The following is an 8,841-nucleotide window of genomic DNA, read 5'->3' on the forward strand; positions in this document are numbered from 1 at the left end:
TTTCATCTGCCAGAAATGTTTTTAGACCATAAAACCTCAACATTCCCGAAATAGCAACAGAAAAACAGACAAACAAGCAAACATCATAAACCCAAAGCTTTTAGCACATAATTTACTGTGGTATCTTGGGGCTCATCAAGTGAGTGATTTTAAAAGTTTTTTAAATGAGAACTGGTTGCCCTAGATTAAGAGTGTTACATTAAATTTTGATGTGCTGCCAAAGTAATTTGGATTGAAGAGGAGGGGGAATAATGCACTTTTAGCTGCTTTCCTTTATGTGTGCAAAAGCTGGGTAGCACATAAGGATGCAAGAACACAGGTTTCCAGACAAAACCAACAGTGATGCAAAGCAAGGTGAAAATCCATCCTCTGAACAATTTAGTCTTGCTATTAAAGCAACAAGAGCAAGTGAATTTACTCTAAATTCTTGAAATGTTTGTGGTGTGGTCCTGTATCACAAGTTTCTGAGTTAAGTGCCCTCTGGACATTCTCCATTTAAGCAAGTTGACTGAAACTAGGCTTTGACAGTTCAGAACTGGATGCAATATTACATAGGTATTAATAAACATTTATTTATAACTCAGATGTGGTGATCAGCCTTTTAAGAACATAGGGTGTTATTTATAATACCTTTTTGAATGAAATGGCATGAATGAATAAGGTATGTACCTCTGCACGTTTTTGTCCCTGCATGCAATTAATGCATGGTTTGCTGAAGAATAAATAGTGTTCTGGTAGAATTTGGGGGTTGTAGTGGCTTAATTAGAGTTGTACTGTCTGACCCTGTACTGCCCAGGGAGGATGGGACCAGACCATCTCCAAAGGTCACTTAATCATGTTTTTATCCAACATGCAAACCTCTTTATTACCAAATAGCTATTGTAAGTCAGAGAAGCATACAGATCAGGCCCTCAGCCGGTACCATGGAAATCCTTGATGCAGTTGTGTTTTTGGGGCAATTGCAGCCCACTGCTGACATTCTCTGCCAGCCCAGGTAAGCTCTGCCAGCCTAGCAAGAGTCACTGCAGGTTCATAAAGGTTTCTGAATGACACGTGACACTGCCTTCTTTCATGGATCGCTTGTGATCTCTACAGCGTGACAATATTTCTTGACAGCTTACTTTATATTATAATTCTCTGCATTTAGGAAAAGCCTTTCATCAGTGGATCTCACAGAGCTGTACAAGTGATAGATTTTTTTTTATAGTCTGTTTATATAAAAACAGATTTCATGTTCTGACTCTCCTATTCTACTTGGTAGTCAAAGCTATTTCTTTTTTAATAAGTATGTCTCACTTAACTGCTTCTCATCAGCAGGATTTTAAATGGAGTCAACGTGTGAATTTCTGTCTGCTTTTTCTCTAGAAGAAGTTGTCAGGAGCAGAGTAAATGATATTCATATGGGCCAAGAAACAGCACAGGATCACTCTCCACCTAGATTTTCTAAAGCAGGGATCAAGCAAGAACCAAAGGGTAAAATCCAAAACTTTTTTTCTCTGATGAAGAATTAGTTAAACCTGTAGGGAAAAAAGAATCCAACACCTACAAAGGAACTACAGTTCAATCTACTGTGTTTTTTAGAGGATACTGAAGCATAAACATGTGAGGAGGCATTATTGGCAGATATATGTCCTTTTAATTCCATTGAGCTAACTCTTGAATTCATCAGACCAATTTTTTATTAATTCTGGCTTAAAAGAATTGTTACCATTATTATAGAGCATTTCTCTCAGCAACAAGTGATTCTGCATGGTTCTTTTATGACAGAAGTGAAGAACTGACTGGGAACAGGAAGTGTTCTGTGTCACAAATTCAATTATTTTTAGAATTTTGCCTTTTTAATAAGGACTGTCACTTAATTGTCATCTAACAAACAGGCCCCCAGGACAATCTAATGTCCCCACCAGTAAATGCTGTTAAGGCTCCTTTCAAAGGACAGGCCTGACAACCTGTTATCATTAACAGTCATGTGATAATCATCAGCAAAATCAGGAAGTTCTCTTTCTAAAAATTAGAAATTCTTTTTTGTATGCTAACATGAATAATCAAAAGAATGCGTATGCCTACAGTAATTCACAGATATGTTACCTCACAGGTAAACTGTTTCAAAAGTTATTTTCCTCCATTTAAAATTATTATGTAGCCCAAAGATGTCCACAGATTGTACAACAGCCAATAGATGACTCGATAAACCAGTTTAGTATCTCCTTATGGTGTTTCCATTATATACACAGATATTGCAGATGATGACATTGGTGCAGCACCACAGAGATATAGGTTTTAAGTTCTCTTTAAAGACCTGATTCTCCGTGGTTTCAGTGGAAAGAAGGCAATTTAAACAGGATTTAGACATTTAATTCCCTTAAGGATGTAAGCCTTTGTTTTCTATAGCAGATAGATCACCATCGTTTTCCTGACAGTTCAGTGCTGATGATTTTAGCTTTTGGTTCTTCAGGCTCTGTAAAAGCTAGTCATTATGTATGTTGCAGAAATTATAGGATAAATTTGGATCATTATCAACTATATTTAGCAATCCACTTCCAAAGCATAAATAACTTCGGCACTGGAAAAACAATTCTATCATAATGTCTGCACACAGACAAAATAGAGCTAAGAAGCCCATATGAAATTTCCTGGCAGGGTTTGATTTTTGTTCTGCCACTTGGTATTGCATTTTTTACATGTGCATTAAAGCATTCTGAAATCAGGGCGGGGGGAAAGTGTTATTTTTGTCCTGCCTAGCAACTATTAAATTGGTAGATCTTTGAACTTCATGGACCTAAAGTTGTGGAAAACGGGCTTTAGAACCATTGGAATTAGAATTATATCCTACTCAATAGGAAGAGTTTCTTGACACTTAACACATTGAATAGCCCGACTGTAGTAATTTAATAAATTGGTTACAACTGGAGCTAATCTAATCTCACTTAAAGAGCTTCTCTGTTAAGAAGCTCTGATTCCCCTTTTCAGTGGGGTCATTTTGGCAAACTATGCTCAAAATCAAGCTCAGAGAAGCATGGAAAACAAAGGTCTCTGAAGGCTACTTAAATAGTTTGGAATCAGATTTTCACTACATGGAAGATGATACTAACCTGTCTACAGCTCAATTCAAGTCTGTCCTCATAAATGTTGCACAACTGAGATCTCCCTTTGCTAGACTGAGCAATCTCTCATGTAAATGAACATTTTAGTGGTTTACACAGTGGAGATGAGACAGTCCTTCTTCCAGAGTAATGCTTTGGGATTACAGTATTGTGTGGATACATAGTCACATCTTCTCATGCAATTCCTTCTTCACCATTTCAGAAGTTCCCTGTAGTTAGATTAATTATTCTCTAACACTACTGCTTTTTTGAAGTATTTTGCCTCTTTTTTGTTCCTCTTGCCTACCAGGCTTCTTTTTAATTTGCATATGTTAGTCTTTGTCTGCCTCATTTGCTTAATTAAGAGTATGGTTTTGCTCTACTAATGAGAACAAAATCTAACTTCTAAAGAGCTTGTTAATGTAGAAAGGAGAAACTGTGTTATGATTTTAATTCTTGGAAAGTAATATATTCTCCAGCATGGATTAATATTAATGTCAGAAGGAAGAAACTTCTTGTGCCCCAAGACATAAGAAATATTCCCTGTGCTCTTAAATATGTTATATCAACCTTAACTGTATATAAGCTGCCATTAGAAGGAAGAAGATCAACACTTTCACATGTGGATGCCTCGAGGTAATTGCTTTAAGCTGTTTCTATTGTAGGTCTGATTTTTATGGTGGAGCCACATGCACACCATACCCTCCCTTAACGGGGGTGAGGAAATGTGCATGTGTTCACAACAGCTGAAAATGAGGCAACCTTGTTTTGAGGCTTAAATGGCATCCTTAACATGCTCGGCTTTGACAAGTTTAGTTTGTTTCGAGCTGTTAGAAACCAGAGCACAGCGAATCCAAGCACAGGAATGGCATGGGAAAGGCACTGCATCCCGGAGAGCTGTGTCCTCCCGTGTGCAGGTCACATGGCAGTCAAAATTATTCTGCCTCTTACCAGTGGCATTAGTGGTATGCTACAGGGAGCAGAGGCTGGGTCACCAGCAAAACGTGACAACCATAAATGGAGTGGCTGATTATCAGCTGCAAAAACAGCATGTAGGAAAGAGCACCACCACCCAAAATAAAATGCTGATGTCAAAAATCAACATCTCCCATATAAGGCATCAAGAGCTTCATTAAATGAAGGATTATGTCTAACCCTCAGGGGTATCCCAGGTACATGAATGACAGCTGGAAGTCACTGAATTTTTTTAAAAGTTTGGTCATAATGCTGTTAATTTTTTTTTAGTAGCTAAAATCTTTGTATGATGAGAAACTTCATTTTTCTCTGTCTCCAGTATACTCTCACATTTCTCGTGTTGATAACAGCACTGTAACCAAATAGTACAGCCTTTCTTGACAGATCAAATCAACAATAAGCATTTAGAAAGGAATATGTTTTGTTTGTAGCTGTGTCTCACTAAAAGACAGTGTATAATCTGCCTCTGGGAAGAACAAAAGCTTTCCTGGTTTAGAAGCTTTGTACTCCTTTTGTTGTTGGGAGCAACGCAGGTATGGCTTCTCCTGTGCGCGGCAGCAGAGGTGGGAACATTGCTGACAACAGAGTACCTACAGCACAGCAGTCATTGTAACGAATGTAGCTGTCCCCTTACATGACAACTGTGGTTTTGTAATCCCAGATAGGGTAAAGATCCTTTTTGATGCTCCCTGAGCTTTAACTGCTCAACAGTTTTGGTAAATTGCAAATTGCCTCATTTCATTTGGTTTAGGCTGTTGTGAAATAGGGAGGTATAAGTATATATGGTTTCCCAAAATTCCATTACACCTGTTTCAGGCAGGAGTCAAACAGAGTAATCCATAACCCATATAACGCTGCAGACAGCAGGCAAAGCTCTGTGCTCAAAGACACCACGTTCAGGTAATGTTTCACATGGGGAACTTTGCATGTCCTTGCAGGTGGTGTATACCTTATGTCTTTAACCAGGAAAACAATTGCTTTTCTTCTTACTGAGGGCAATTATAGAGAGTATTCCAATGTATATAACATCTTAAGTGTTATCTTTGTAAGTGATTTAATTCAGCGAAGGAATTCGACTGGAAGTTAGCCTGAGGCAAAGAATTCCATGGGTTAATTATGCAACATTCCTTCTATCTCTTCTAAATCAATTGCCTCTTGATTTCAATGTCTGTCCCCTTAAGAGGGTGAGAAGGATCTAATTACCTCCCTCTGGACCACTTGTTACTGCCTATCCCTGTGAAATTCACTTTTATGAGCCTGTGCTGTATTTGCAATTTAACTGGACCAAAACTGCTTCCTTCCCCCCACTTGTTAATTATTTTGTCATCGCCTCAGATTATTTCTTATACATTTCCTGACAAGATGTCCTAAACAGAATACTGTATTACTGGTGAAAGTGCAGACTGGGCTGATACACCAAGGCTTTTTGTTTGAGTTCCCCCCCGCCCCCCAAATTTACATATAATTTTCCTTTCTTCTTTGCACTGAGGGTACTGAAAAAACAAATTTTTTCAATGGTACTGACAAGAACTACCTTTGCCAAAGCAGTATTTAGTTTAATAACTTCATATCCTTGTATTGCTAGCTCCAGCTAAAGATGAATGGATTCAAACATAAAAAGGGATGTAGCTTCTGGAGAAGAGGGAATAACAACAGTATTTTGACATCTGTTGAATGCAGTGCTTCAGCCCATCTGAGAATAACATTATACATCTTGGAGCAGAGCACAGAAATAAAGGTCCATATATCCTCCTCAGCCTAAAGTGTCAACAGCTTTTACTTGGTGTTGGCTTTTTAGGGCTCCCACCGTTCTTTCCAAAACACAGAGGTCAGAGAAAGGGCTTCTGCAGCCATTCCTTATTGCTGGGGCATGTGAAGTGCATGTGTGGTTACTATTCCAATTGTCTTACATCCAAGCTTTGCCTCACATTTCCCCTTGTCTCTCTGACAAAGCCAAGAACCTGTAAAAATGAGAAATAACCAAGGTTCAGCTCTGTGACAGCTGAAGCTGATCTAAAACTGTATTGCTGATTTTGCAATGTTCTTGCACTCGTGTAACAGCCCTGTGAAACAGGCCAATACTCATTTAATTGAAAACCAACCTGGCAGCTCCTCCGTTTGGTTTGGCCCAGTTCGAGTCTCAGATCTAGGAATGGGAACACAGGAATGCCAGTATCTGGGCAAGGGAGGTGGAATGAGGGGTAGCCTGGGAGTGCAGGATTGCAGCAGCCCAGAATTTCATTATTTTAAACTGGAGGGAATTTGATCTTCACCATCTGGAACAAATTCTGATCCCTCAAATGCCAGTGGAAACAGAATTTAGTACCAAATCTTAGTATGTTTGCATTTTTTTATATTGAGTTATCATGTTATCACTATCACTCAACCTATTTAATTTTTTAGTTTTCAGTGTATTTCAGTATACCAGGGTCAGAAAATATTCATCACAGTTTGTCTTTTATCATTGAATAGATGGTCAGCATCCCGACATTAACTCCACACAAATCTGGTTAGAATTAAAATTGTTAGGTTTTAAAAAAGAGTATTTATATTCTTGGTGTTTGTAATAAATAGTAATAAATATTTTATTAAATATATTTAATTCCTAAATAATCTACATATTCACAATTGGTGCATTATGAAATGCCATAATAGCAGCATCTATGAATGTGTAAGATTAATTCTCATTTCAAACTCCTCGTACCATTTCTGTTTGACTATCTGGGGGCAGATTTCACCATTTAGCCTTCAAAACAGGGAGAAACAAAAGCTGCAGCCTTGGAGGAAAAAAAAAAAAAAAAAACACAAAAAACCAACACCAAACCACAGCATAAAGACATATTTTACTTTAATTCCTGTTAGAAAAGCTGATGGCTACTCATCATCAGACAAAACGTGTATATAAGTGCAATGCTATGCTAAGTGATGTGGAAATACCAAAGGACTGTGAAATACTTTCTAAGGAGCTGTTAACACGTGCCTCAGGCTATACTGCTGAGTTGCAAATTTAAGGGGCGTGTTTTCATCAGTATTCAAGTCACCTCTTAGTCAGCAAAGAAGGGTAAAAGCTAAAAAACCATGAGAAATTGCTATGAATTTTATAAATTCCACGTGCGGAGCAGTGCAACAGCATAAACTTTCATTTTTCATCACTTTCTTAGCTACTGCTCTGAAATGCAGCTGTAAGTCCATACACCTCCCTCACAGAAATTTCCATTTTTGCTGGTCCAGAGCCTTAGGAATAACATTAGTATTCAGCTCTCAATATGGGAACATCTTTGATATCACTGCCTAATGGTCAATACCTGCAGGCCTGGAGAACGGAGCCTTCCGGAATAGAAATCAATCACTACATGTTTCACAAGCCATGTGTGTATCTGTGATCCACCAGGTAAATAACAAGAAATAAACAATAACATTCGAGCATTCTCTGAAGCAACCTCTCTATGATGTCCAGGACATCACTAGGTAATTACAGCTATGAAGATGAAGCACTCTTGACACAGATTCAGAGAAAACAGATTTTCCAAATAACTGATAAATGTCTTCATGCATGCCCAGTGCCAGGCCAAGGATAGCAGATTTTTTTCATCTCTTCAGGGACATCAATGCCAAGTGGCATTGCAGAGAAATCCCAACTCAGTCATTCAAGAGAAGAGCTGCAGAGCTGGGACCAGTAACTTCTTCAAGTACTACTAATAAATCTGCAGCCAAGTACGAGCTGGCTGTGCTTCCCCAAGAGGGCAAGCACTTGCTACTTGAGCTTGCTGAAGATCTCTGTTCAAAAACCTCAAGACCTAAAGTACAACTGTGGAAACAAGAAAAAAATTCCTAAGACTTGCTAACCAAGTAACTAAAAACTAAATCAAATATTTACAAAGGGAAAAGTAACAATTCATTGATTCAATTCCCTTCTATGGTTTGAAGAATGGAAACTTCAGGACTACAATAAGTTTTATTGAGAAGATCCAGATTTGGATTTCTCATCTCTTAAATACTTGAGGCACCTATAAAAAGGCACCTATAAAAAAGGGTGGGGGGGGAAGCTTCTGAAACTGACTTTGGATTTTTTACAGGAATTTCTACAGGCACACTTGCTACTTCCAAGCCACAGCAGTTATTTGGCTATTTATGAGAACCTAGTGAATTTTGATTTATAATGCATCAGCTACATAATTTCAAGTAAATGTCAAATTTATATTAAAAATCTTAGGACGTGAGCAGAGGTCAGTGCTTTAAGAACCTACAAAGGCAACCCTTACAAGGAAGGAAAGTATCTTCAATGAACTAATGTAGTTCCAAAAAATGTAAACATGATTCTGGGCATGTAAGAAGAGATAATACAGCTTTGGGGCACAAAAAAATCTCAAAAAACCCAAAAAAACCAAACTTATGGCCAATTTAGACTCTGCTTTGTCTTTAGCATGAAATGTTGACATAATAAATACATAAAAATTCATGTATTTCTAAAAGATCCAAGGAGGTGAAGAAAAAAAAAAGTGGTGTCATATGGATTACTTTTTATTGGGCATATGATATGGTAATTATTCAAGGAAAACACAGCTCTTTGAACATTGAATAAGGGAAAATCCAAATACATTTAGCACAGAAGTGAAAATACAAAAATCTCTTTCAACAATCCCAGTGTAGTTAAGTGCAGCCTTCACTGGTCCTTGAGCAGAATAGCTGCATAAGCCGACTCAGGACAGGTTCTTGTGAAATTTCAGCATCCTTTCCCCCTGAAATGCTTACCCCTCTCTGCATGAAAGGCTTTACACCCCTG

This window comes from Passer domesticus, chromosome 4 (assembly GCF_036417665.1).
Source record: "Passer domesticus isolate bPasDom1 chromosome 4, bPasDom1.hap1, whole genome shotgun sequence".
NCBI classification, from domain to species: domain Eukaryota; kingdom Metazoa; phylum Chordata; class Aves; order Passeriformes; family Passeridae; genus Passer; species Passer domesticus.